The sequence below is a fragment of the Hesperophylax consimilis genome, chromosome 6 (genome assembly GCF_061612785.1).
Source record: "Hesperophylax consimilis isolate HC1 chromosome 6, BYU_Hcon_1.0, whole genome shotgun sequence".
NCBI lineage: Eukaryota > Metazoa > Arthropoda > Insecta > Trichoptera > Limnephilidae > Hesperophylax > Hesperophylax consimilis.
Genome location: NC_142841.1, coordinates 9,105,086 through 9,118,182, shown reverse-complemented (window position 1 = coordinate 9,118,182; position 13,097 = coordinate 9,105,086). Strand labels below are relative to the sequence as shown.

The 13,097-nt window shown below is 35.4% G+C and overlaps 1 protein-coding gene across 2 annotated transcripts in view; it reads left to right on the top strand.

Moving 5' to 3' along the window:
• Positions 1-13,097, top strand: part of Amph (amphiphysin) — a 115,741-nt gene that overhangs the window by 73,055 nt on the left and 29,589 nt on the right. The window lies entirely within an intron of this gene.

Here is a 13,097-nt window from a genome sequence, read left to right as displayed (position 1 = left end):
TTCCAGAAAATAAACGGTAAACAGTGATCCATCCATCTGGGATATTTTCGCTTTCAATCGTTCGACATTTTGTTATGCAATTTCGATCTCCAAATTGAAGGCCGCATTCTACGAGGCGTATCAAATCTCCGTTGTTGTCTCGGTATTTGTTTTATTCGTGTTCACCAACTAATGCCTCATCAGTGCCTTTATTTCCGTTTCCAAAGCCAGTTACGTGTCCGTTTAAGCCTACGTTGTTCATGCATGGCCGTGACCGTCTTACTGTAAAAACGCAAATAAAATGGACTGTTGGCATGCTCTTCTATGCATAAAATCGCCAAGTTTCCCATATCATATAATTATGTTAAAAACCTTATTATATATTATTAATTCTCTTATACGACATGTCTATCATTTTATCAGTTTTCATTACTACACTCAGCCTTGAAGTTACCGTTTTATCGAGTGCACATACTTTATTAAAAACATTTATATTGTACTTTTTAGCAATATCGACATTCGGCTCTGTACCTATGTAACCTCCCTCAAATGCCTCCTTTTGCCAGTTCGTATTGGCTCTCACCCCTATTTGTTTGTTTGTTTTGTTTGTTTTTGAATCTTTATTTAGATGTATGCAAATTTTTTCATACATCTAGTAGGAAAATATAAAAAAATACAAGAAATAACAATTACATTTTAAAAGAAAAAGATAAATACACAAAATTATAGTATATAAGATATCTAGGTGACTAAAATAATATGGGTGAGTTCAACAATCAAAAATTATTTTTTACATATAAAGCACATGTCCTACGAAAAGTGCTAAGGCTTATGTCATATGTCATCAACCCCTCTCATCATTTTCCCTAAAAAGGACGCCATCCGAATTCCATCAGTTCTCTGTTAGTCGCGCTAGGTCCTGGGCATTAAGGCAATGTGGACATTATTACGGTAATATTGACCACCTTTCTTTCATTTATTTACTCATTTTCTTGATACAAATATTATGCACCATTGTTTGATGCTTGACTGGCATTTAAAATGGACTGTATTTAAATGAAAAGGTAAGCTCAATCGATCGTGTTATTATCACAAGGAAAATTGAGGGGAGAGGAAATGAAGCCTTTACATGGTGATGATGTTTATTTCTTTTGAGTCCTGCTGGTTTCTTGAAGATTCCATGGGTCACTTACAGTTAACAGGTGGTACACCTTACACATTCACCATAAATGTTATATTTTCACAACACGTCTCTGTTTACACTCCCCATACGACAATATTAAACTTGGTGATGAAAATTGCACTATTTAATGAACTTTTCACTACGACGAGAATTCGAATCATAAAACACATGACCTCCATTTTCACAGTTGACGGCAATTTAAATTTAAATTTAAATTAACAAAATGTAAAAAATACTAAAAATAAAATAAAATAAATAAAAATAATAATTAAAAATAAATAAATAAAAATGATAACAACTAACAATTTGTAGGCTTTTAAGACAGTTAAAATAAATTAAAATTAAAACTATAGCAGACTTAAGATCATGCGACGACCAGTGTTTTTTTGATATAGTGTCCTCTGCGTGCAGTTCTATCTTTTATAAGCATAAACTTTTTAATATAAGTGTGTTTGTTGGAAATGACTTGCCAGGTAAGTATGTTTTGGTATCTTTTCTAAATAACAAATGTAGATCATAGGAAATAAATTGTACAGCGCCCTTGAGGTGATTTTTCACAAAAACGGCGCTCTACAAATTATCCAATTATTATTATTATTATTATTATTATTATGACATAATATGTGCGTTAATAACAAATGAATAACACTGGCGTCAGGTCTTCTTTCTTCGGTTCTTGTTTCTTCCAATGTAAGACTTTTAGAAAGGGTAATTAATGAACAAGGAAAATGACAATTTGTAAACAATTTGGGATTTAGAATAATCACAAAACTGTTTCAATATTAAACAACCATAATACGGAGAATTTCTCAGGTTTGAGGTCCTTGTAAGTATAAAAGGTCATTTTCCTCCCTCACAACCCTACACTATTCAACTCTCCCATTTTAATTTTTCTTTTCCTTTCACCATGAACATCATCTTTTTGTTCGTATTTCAACATCCTTGCCACTTAGCACCGAATTCTCCAAGTTCAAACGACTGCGCACTGCTGTGATTCGTCATCAGCCAACGACATCACACCTCCGCAACAATATGTTACTAAACTTTCAACTTATGCACTGAGGCGTTTGACATCGGCCGTGGGTGAGCCTGCTTCGACCTTAGTATTTATGGCGCACATGTTTGTTCGATTTCTCATAAGTCATCGCCTTAACAGAGACTGAAGATAGGTATTATTTGCCACGAGAAGTTCGTTGCCCTACTATATAAGTGCATAGTATATTGTAAATTTAGAACGGTGTTAAAAATAATAAGCTTTTTTTATACTCGTAAATTTGGATGAACCATAGCTAATGTATGAAAAAACCAGACCTTGCCGTAGTGAATGGGATCTTTCTCCAAGCTTCGAAACCCTACGAATCTCTGAAATTATTTTCTGATCTGTATTTTGGATTTTTCAACCTACCGATAGCTGAAGAGATCTCTTCCTGAGTCTAAAAGATAACATAAAGGCTTGTGCATCTCGCATATTTAACAAAAATGTTATGGTTTCTGTTTTGATTGGAAACCACTGAGAGAAGCGGATCACCCGATCACGACGCATTGATTTGCTGCCGTAAGTCGTCGATTATTCCACCTTCAGTTTCGTTGGGAAATTAGTTACAAAACATTATTTTACCTTACGCTCTCGCCTACGTCGTTTGTCGTTAGTGATGTTTGAGCAATTTTCAAACCAACACAAATACTGTCGAAACCCAATCCTCGCAATAATAATTAATTAGTATTGTAAATACGGTCCCAATTATTGAAGTGCATTTCCTCCCACCAATCGTACAGTGATTGTAATTATAAAGCAGCGTAGGAAAATGGAGTTACACATCTTTAACTTATTATTAATTATTAGTTATAACGCTCTATAAGTAGTTTATATTCCCATACCGTAATGAATAATCTTATATCTATGTTAGTATGTATTTATTTAGTGTCCTATGTAGGATCGAAGATCTTTTTTTTAATTTTTTTAAAGAAATACAAACATTTCCGTTTTACGAATAACCTGACAATATTTGAAAATCTCATACTACCACCACAGTAAGCGGAAAACGCTGCTTGTTTTGAGTTGGAGGACTTAGCCAGCCGAGGAATTGAACACACTACGCCTGGGTGGGACCCAAACGCGATGCCGACTCAGCCACTGACCAGTCGAAATTTATAAATTTAACTTTCGGTTGTTTTGCCTTAATTAACTCCTAGAATATCGTGATTGCGTAATGACTGGACATCACGAATTCAAGGGCGAAAGATACGTTTTTGATAGGATCCGTTAAGTCATTTGCATTAGTCTTACGAAGATTTTTAAATAATTCCAATTCGTAAGCTTATTTGTACTCACTATCGAATTTAGAAAATTTAATCACTGGAGACAATATTAACTACTCTCAAACGAAAGATGTGAAACAGAAAAATTGGAAAAAGATTCAGTCGCATCTATAAATTGATTTTAGAACCTCAGCCTTGCCGGGGCTTTGCTCTACCACTGAGCTAATTCGACCATATCCCTTTCAGTCATATTTAACTGTATCATTTTCGATTAAGAGGTACCAACATTATTTTCATTTCTTTTCCGTTTGAGAGTAGTTAATGTTGCCTTCAATGATTAAATATTATAGTTTAATGTTTTACTCATTAAGGTATTCAAAAAATAAAAAGTGTTAATAATAGTTTTCCGAAGCAACCCATATAACCAGATTTATCTATGGAAATTGATTGATTGGATTAATTAATGTGGAAATTCTAACTATACAATTGTAAATGTTCTCCAAAATGCCCTGGAAAGAATCTCAGACTTGTGATGTCCCGAAAGAAACCATTCATCTGTTCTGAATGCAATTACTAATGTTATCCAAACTGACCCTGGTAATAAATTACATCTTTGCGATTCTTTCAAGGATAAAGAAACCATCCTGTCACTTCGAATGCAACCAACAACGTTCTCAAAAATTGTTTTAACAGCATCGCCATTCCATTGTAAGAATATTATGTACTAAATACACAATTTGGCTGTCCTGAAACGGGAATCCTTCCCAGTTGGACAGACAAAGGTTCATTTTGTTTTGTATTGTTTGTAATATATGTATATATATATATAAAATAAATAAATCTCTAGCAAGGATTTATATATCAAAGTAATATTTTGCGTAAATGTTCATCTTTTATTTATCTTACGCTTGCTCAGTTATGATCGGTGAAAGCATTCCTAAAAGTGTTACCGTTGGATTTAATGTAGTTTGATGAAGTTCACGATATAATGTTCCACGATACAGAGGATAAAGGATAATTACTTTGGGTTTCCTCAAACCTCGCAGTGTGATGATAGTGGCTGAAATTTATTTTTGACTCTAATTTGATTATAGCTTATTTAATCAAACTATCGCCAGATTAATACGAACTATTGTCACAGTGTTAAGCACTCAACGCACTGGCAAATCAATTTGCTCCAATTACGCTTTATCTAACGCTTCATGCTCGTGCAGGTTGGCTTATTAAATTAGCGGGGTCGATGAGCACTCAGCGCACGTGTGTAGCGTACTTATTGATAGCATTGATATTATTATTATTGGCTTGCGTTGTGTGTTTACCTGGTAACCATTGTAGAATGCATCTAGCGTGCATCAAACCACCCAACATGCACTTACATATCTATCGTTATACGACCTCCATAGTGGAATAGAAGACCGTTTCGAAATATTTAGCTATGTTAATATCAACTGAACAGTCAGTTAACAAACCTTTCCAGTCTCGGAAGGACATTACTAGCCACAAACGTAATATTCCATTTACATCTCCGGCCTTCGTGGTTAAGGATAAGGCTCTCGATTAGCAAACTTGAGTGGCGGGTTCAAATTCCGGCGTGCGCAAGTAAATTTTGTTTGATCAATTTGTGTTATTTCACAATTTACTCATTTAAAATAATATCCCGTATATTTGCGATAGATACCGCCCGATATCGCCCTGGTGTAAGACCATCATTCAGAATTTAAACGTTGCTTGAAATGGCCTAGGCCGTGTTTCATGACCAGATCTGAATAGCCAGATACTTCCCCACCTCCATCTTTCCCATCTCCTTCATTTATTATCCTTCATACTAACGTATTGTGGGTGCCATAGTCTCACTGGCTCCAGACGGTTGGGAGCAGTTGGGACATTGGTGCAGTTTCACATTAAAAAAGAAAAAAAAAAAGATTGGAGCCTCTTAGTATTAAGATCTGACCGGGGCATCTACACATTATAAAAAAAAATCTATAATGCGGAGATGTGTGATTTGTTCGTCGTTGGAAAGAGAAATGATTATTCTTCTCAGTTTGTTTCAAATTAAATAATATATTTGTTAAACAATTAAAATTATATGAACGGCGTAAACTGAAGAGACAGTCTTCTTACTAATTCCCTACATAAATGAAATGGAATGTGTTTTATAAATATCAATTTTTTTTGTTAACATTTTCTTGTTTGATATAAAAAAAATTATCATTTAGAAACAACGCTGTGTATTTCAAAAATACATATATGAAAGACAATTTTATCTTGTTTCTAAAATGGTTTTTGTTTTTACGACAACTTAAAAAATAAGAAATATGTACTTAGCTCGTTTAAAATACCTCGGAAGCATTTTGAAATTCCATGAGAAATTTCACCATCGTTGAGGCTGTGGGTAAAGATATTTAAAAGCCTGAATTGTTAACAACCCTACTGTTTTGTCTTCCCACCTTATTTCAGCTTTACAACATTCCCCAATGGGGACGACCTGATTCCACTGACTCTAACTATATATATTTTTATAGTTGTAAACCGAGATAAATTGTCTTACAAAAACTTAATCTGGCTGAGTTGAGAATTAAGCTGATAGTGCCTACTTTATTCGATTCACCTCTAAAAAACAATCAATTTTTTTTTAATATGAATAAAGCCATTTCAAACAACGTTTCCATTCTGAATGGTGGTCTTTCACCAGGGCGATACTGAGAGTATCGTGAACTTTTTTGTTTATAGTATGGTGTATTATATATCTGTATATTATTACGAGTTTAGATGTGTTGAGCGACAGACAGTACCTCCACATACAAGATTGATTTTCCGACCGCTTGAAACGAATTGCAACAACGATGATTGAATTTACGAATGCATTGTCTCCCCTCTATTTGCAGAGTTGCGTAACCATTTAATCGGAACTTTTTTTAATGCGTCCTTTTAAGTACGCTTGTGACAATGATTATTATAGCACTGAAAGAAAAAAAGAAAAAACTGACTTTTTTTAACACTCTGTCTTTTGAAGCTAGTCACATACGAGAGATATAACCTCATAATATGTGTGGGCCATATATATCACCATTTCGCTCGCGATACATATCCAAACGGAATATATTATTATTATTTTGTGTTTTATGTGAATGCCGCACAAGACTCTTAACTGCTCTTAACCGACTATGACATCCCCAATTGGCGTATGTTGTGAGGCTGAAGGTAGTACCTGGCTATTCAGATCTCGTCAAAAACACGGCTAAAGCCATCTCAAGCAGCGTTTCAATTTTGAATGGTCGTCTTACACCAGGGCAATACTGAGAGTATCTTCCACTCTGAAACTTGCAGCAAGTATACTATCGAGGGCCTTACCACTCGACCACGGAGGCCGTAAAAAGTTTACATCCCTCATCTGTGACTAGTAAGTTTTCATATAAAAGTTTTTTTTTTTCACTAATGACTTATAATAATACTTCTAAAATGAGATATGGGAATCGATCCCTAGTTTTTGCCATCGTATTGCATATCCTTTATAATTATCGTCCATCATCATAATGAGATATGGGAATCGATCCCTAGTTTATGCCATCGTATTGCATATCCCTTATAATGATCGTCCATCATCATAATGAGATATGGGAATCGATCCCTAGTTTATGCCATCGTATTGCATATCCCTTATGATGATCGTCCATCATCATAATGAGATATGGGAATCGATCCCTAGTTTATGCCATCGTATTGCATATCCCTTATAATGATCGTCCATCATCATAATGAGATATGGGAATCGATCCCTAGTTTATGCCATCGTATTGCATATCCCTTATAATGATCGTCCATCATCATAACGAGATATGGGAATCGATCCCTAGTTTATGCCATCGTATTGCATATCCCTTATAATGATCGTCCATCATCATAATGAGATATGGGAATCGATCCCTAGTTTATGCCATCGTATTGCATATCCCTTATAATGATCGTCCATCATCATAATGAGATATGGGAATCGATCCCTAGTTTATGCCATCGTATTGCATATCCCTTATAATGATCGTCCATCATCATAATGAGATATGGGAATCGATCCCTAGTTTATGCCATCGTATTGCATATCCCTTATAATGATTGTCCATCATCATAATGTTATGAATTATGAGTCTAGCGTATTTTATGAATTCAGACGTCATAAACCAAGTTTCGACATCGCTTACGCGCCGTCGGATGCGGCTGAATGAATGCCATGTGAATACGTGATTATTCCAAAGGTAACCACCAATACCTAATTAAAATGTATTATTATACAACACTCATGCGACGGCTACTTATTTTCGTTAAGTACCTATATAAGTAAGAATTGGCATATCAAGTATAATTAGAACTTAAATTTGCAGATAAAATTCATTAAACATGTTAAATGTTATGAACATGAAATCTCAGTTTTACCTACCTACCAATAAAAAAAAGCAGACAGCGGATGTGAAAATTGATTTTTATTGAAGGAAGTGAAAATAAAAGTAAGCAAGTATTTAACAATTATTATTATTTAAAAAACGAATCATAAAGAAAATATTGATGATTTTAGTTAAAATATTGATATTTAAGAAAGTTGTACTGCACATCAAATTTTACTTAGGATTGAAGAAAAATATTTGAGGTTAGCTCCAGAACAACAAAACATCCCACAAAGTTTACTTTTCGATGGGCTTTCCCCGCGCAGAGCTTTTCAGCGCATTGTCCTCGGTTTTTGTCGATTCGGTACCGATACCAGTAAGACGACGGGCTAACTTGGACAATTGTTGATACTAAACATCTTTTGGCGCATCTAGGGGGGTAAAACCGACACTCTTGCATGGAACGTGACTCGGCTCTTTCTGCCCAGCCGCCAAAACTCTCTCTTTTAACGGCAACTTAATCCCTGCTTTTTCTGTTATAAAAATGTGGACAATCCAGTAATTTCTAAATATTATAAAACAAAGTTGCTATCCGCGTTTGTCTGTTTGTGCGCTTATTTCTTCTAAACTACGCAACGGATTTTGATAGGGTTTTCACTATCATTTAGAGAATTTCTCCCGGAAGGTTGTTGTATATAAAAGATGGATATTATTTGTATAAAATAGAGAAAAGTCGATTTTTTGTAATCAAGTCGTAAAAAATATATTTTCTGGCGCTCACATTGCTAACGCTGGCTAAACCTTAAGAGATACATCAAAACAATCTACTACGGAATTGTATATCTTAAAAAGGTCTACAGAAAAGTTGATTTGCATAGCGCCGTTTTTGTGCAAAATCACCTCAAGGGCGCAAAATTGCTTATTATACTTTTTTATCCTTTGTGCTATGAATAAAACCTTGTCTTATAAACATTAGTTTATCATTAAAAAATAACAGAACCTTAATGCCCAAACCTGTGTTTTCATTAAATTATCAAACTTCAATGATGTTGAATACGTTATACGTATACTACCTGAACGTATACCCGGTGTTGCTGCGGATTATCCTTATGAGGTTTACAGGAATAAATGTAATAAGAAGTAATTGTTGATTGAAGTACTAGTACATATTGAATTATTTGGCAGAGAATCTGACCGGACATCAGAAAGTGTGGGTTCAATTCCCGTCAGCGACATTTATTTTTACTCGGGAGATATTTTCAATTTGTATTGATATTTCAGGTGACTAATTATTGCTTATAATAATTAAGGTTCTATTTCCTAGTGTGGATAAATGTTAAACTGATAAAAAAGTAATGTTCCATCATTAATCAAACTGTAATTTGTTCAAGTTTGTCAAAAAGTAACATGCAACATCTTAGCTTCTAGCTTTTCTCGTTTGGTTGCCGGAGGTTCGTTCGCATTCAGAGATGCTTAAGATGATTTAAAGCGCTGGACTGTCAGTGCTAATAGAAATAGACTGTTTGAATGATGGCGCAATAAATTCTATGGTAGTTGACCTCGAGCCATGCGCTGTCGAGATTGAGGTGTAGGTTTTATTATAAGACAAATAATATTTTACCACCTTTGGAAAATGTTATGGCAAATATGCAGTGTGATTTACTCGATACTTCGAGTGTTTATGGTTCCATTACTTAAATGGTTCCATTATTATAAAATTCCATTCAGGGTTTTGTGATATTTCTCTCAGGGCCTAAGTCATCTTATGGGATATTGGGTGACAAAAGAGGAAAGATTTGTCCTGGATTTTGAAGAGACCCATGTTGTGGGAGGGATGAAACGCAGGTTTCCACAGCTGAGCTGTTGATCCGAGCGCGAGTTGTGAAACGTTCCGTTCTTATGATTTTTAATCGTGTACAAATTTTAGGTACGTGTTTGGCATGTTTCTCATCTGTACAGAACAGCGGTACCTGAGGGGTCGATGCGGAGTAATTTGGGAGGCGGGTATGGGTACCGCCGCCCCGGAAAAAAATATTGGATAACCGACACCTCTGCCATAGTTCGCCCTTAGTAATTCGCTACGTTTGGTGACTTAGCAGGGGTACCAGGGTTAATGGGGTGAGGTTTTTTAGATCCTGGCAGCGGATGCGTCTGCCCACATATTGCGTGGCGGGCTAGATCGGGAGAGGCTGGTTGAAGGAGGCCATTTTACCTCTCCAGCAAGACTCGCGTTGCACCGCACTGACCCCTAAATTCCTGCGCACCCCCCATATATTTTACGTTCCCTGAACTTCATCTCCTTCCTTTCCTTGAAAAGACCCTCCACACAGCATCCCCAAAAATGACATCGGCCCCGAGGGAAATTATTTTCCTCGGGGCCTCCTGTGTGGAGCTGTTGTATTTTTTTCAAATTCCGCTGGTTCTCCGGGGCACTTATCATTGAAATACTACTAGAAACAGCTCTCCCTCCTGAAATCGTGATAATCTACAAAAAGCCTAATTAAAAAATGTGTGGTACTTATTTTACGTCGACCACTGGTACACGATTTCCATCTTAAGTCACCGTGCGTTCGTGTGCATAGCTTCTCCTGCAAATTTAGTTTGCATCGCATGAATAGGATTTGAATATTTCCCGTCCGATACATCCGAGGGCTCCCTCTGTTGAATTTGTAAACAGCAATACTATTTTATGTATAACAGATGTGAACATAAATCATGTTTAATAACATTTTATAATTTAGCATTGAGAAATATGCTGCCTACTTCAACATATACAGAGTTTTCACATACAAACAATTCAACTTTTTAACCAATACCTTAAAACATTGGAATTTCGAAAATATTAGTAATCTTTTTTACTTCTAAAATCATGTACAAACTGACACCCCGAAGTTAGCGCACTTTACTCCCGGACACCCTGTATTTTGAAGGGTTGCTATTTATAGTGAAAATCCGGACCCTTTTACATAAATTTTATAGCTAACCTACTGGAAAGCATTACCAGTACTCCATTGTAATCTCTTCCTCTATTACGACGAAGATTTCAGCAGCAATATCTTATTTCTAAAATGATGGAGAAAATACTTATAAATGAAAAAGGAATGGTACTTAGATATGGTGAATGAATATAAATGTACTATATATCACTTATGTGCCAGAAAGTAATTCTTCTATTGGATTATTATTCAAATTTATTATGGTTATTTAATGTTGGTTGTTCAACATGCGTTCTTGTTACTCTCACTTGTTTTTCCGCCATCATTTTAATCGTTTTCAGGTGTTAGATTTCCTGTTATCTATTTACGTTTAGTTAGCTATTAATATTAATTACTATGAAGGTGTAATTGTAAAGTGTAAGGAAGCGTTATGTTTAAACCTTGCCTGTTCATGTAGGTATCATCATAATAATAATGTTTATTCATAACAAATTTAGCCTGCGTATGTTTGGGCTCGCAAAACTGGAAAGTAATCGACCGATGTCGCTGAAAATTAATGATATCCTGGCACTAATAAGAAAAAAACCCACAGGCATACCCATAGGCATAACCCACGAAAAGCAGCATGGCTTTAAGCTTCTTTAACATCTCTCGGTAGTTCATTGAAAATCTTAAATCTTTTGAAATAGAAATTATATTTAGTTCCCGACAAATTTGTTTTCGAAAGTCTAAAATCTCCACAGTATCTCGTGGGGTAGCCGTGTATTTCAAAATTCAAATTTACATTCTGTAAATTTCGGGACCATCTTATTTTTGAGCTTAAATATAAATATTAAGGTATTGTAAATTATACGTTGTCTCGAACTTAACATGCCTAGTTTTTTTCTGCATATTAAATATCTTAAAATACCAACTACAATTCAATACTGCTCGCATGCCTCTATTTTGAATTATTTGCTATCTGTGTTTTACTGCAGGAGAAAAGGACAAAATGTCTGTGATTCATTACCTCCATGAAAACAGAATATTATCATTTTAGCTTCTGAATTTTCTTGATGATCTTTAGCACGTGCATAATAATATCATATTTCACTTCAACGACCGCATTCACACTGCATCTTCGGTGTGCGCCGTGCACTTTGCAGTTCCGCACTGCGCACTTGTACATAACATTTCATTTTCACATTCACGTTGTGATGTGTGTTCTGTGATGTAATCAGAGTGTGGTGACGTTTGCACCGGCAATCAGTATAAACGTAAACACCCAGTCCCAGTACGTGTAGTAGAAATGTACACACAGATAGATAAATGTACATAGGTAATCATGGCCCCATGCTAATGAATAATTAGCATCCCTACTTCTTCTCAGTGACCAATGCCATTGTCAACCCGGTGCCTGGTGCCCGGTACTTACATAGATTACAGAAGAGTAGAGGCTATTCAACCAAACGTAACAAATGTTTTAAGTAACGTAGCCCGTTGCATCAAACGTTAACTAGGTTAGGTTAGGTGTTTGTGATAGTTTTTTTTCTCAACTTTTAATGAATTTGTCACTTTTCAAAAGTGTTCTGATTTTCACTTTCTGCTGAAATGTAAAGGTGTACGAGTATATACCTCACACTGAATAAACACATTTTTTAATGTATTTTGTTCTCATTCTCTTTGAAATCAGTGACTAGTCATGATAAATACGAGGATGATGAAATGAATTATTAGAATGAATAGGAAGGAAGAAGGTTTATCGTCCTTCTTATTTATCCTCTGTCTCCTTTCAATCGTAATAATATTATATTCCTTTATTGGATTTAGGTTACTGTATAATATACCGTGTGAAGAAACCCCAACCTCCTTCCCATCATGAGAGCATATTTTCCAAGTCCTAAAGATTCAGTGGTACTTGGTGTAGGTACCTGCCACAACGGGACAGCAATGTTTCTGGCTGGGGTGTTACTTAAAAAACTATTCCGATTAATGAACTGATAAAACCATAGCCAAATTAATTTCATTGATGAATTAAAACAATTATTTCCAAAATCCCAAAACACATCTTCTAAGGGTTCTTCATCATCGATTCAGTAGCAATCGGCAATATGTAGTGTATCTTTGCCGACCTTCAAATGATGTTAACATAACGTTATACCTACGTACGCTGTTCAATTGTACACACGTTTAACGTTGGCACACTTCGTTTTCAGGTCGCATGGCACCTAATTTACAGTGAAAATTTCGGACAATCAGTTATTTATCTTTTGATAAGGTGCTATTGGATTTCGCTTTTAATATGTATGACGTATAGTGTAGGCATTCTTAGATGGAAATTAAGAGGCCTCTATTTACATTGTTATCATCTTGGACGATGAGTAT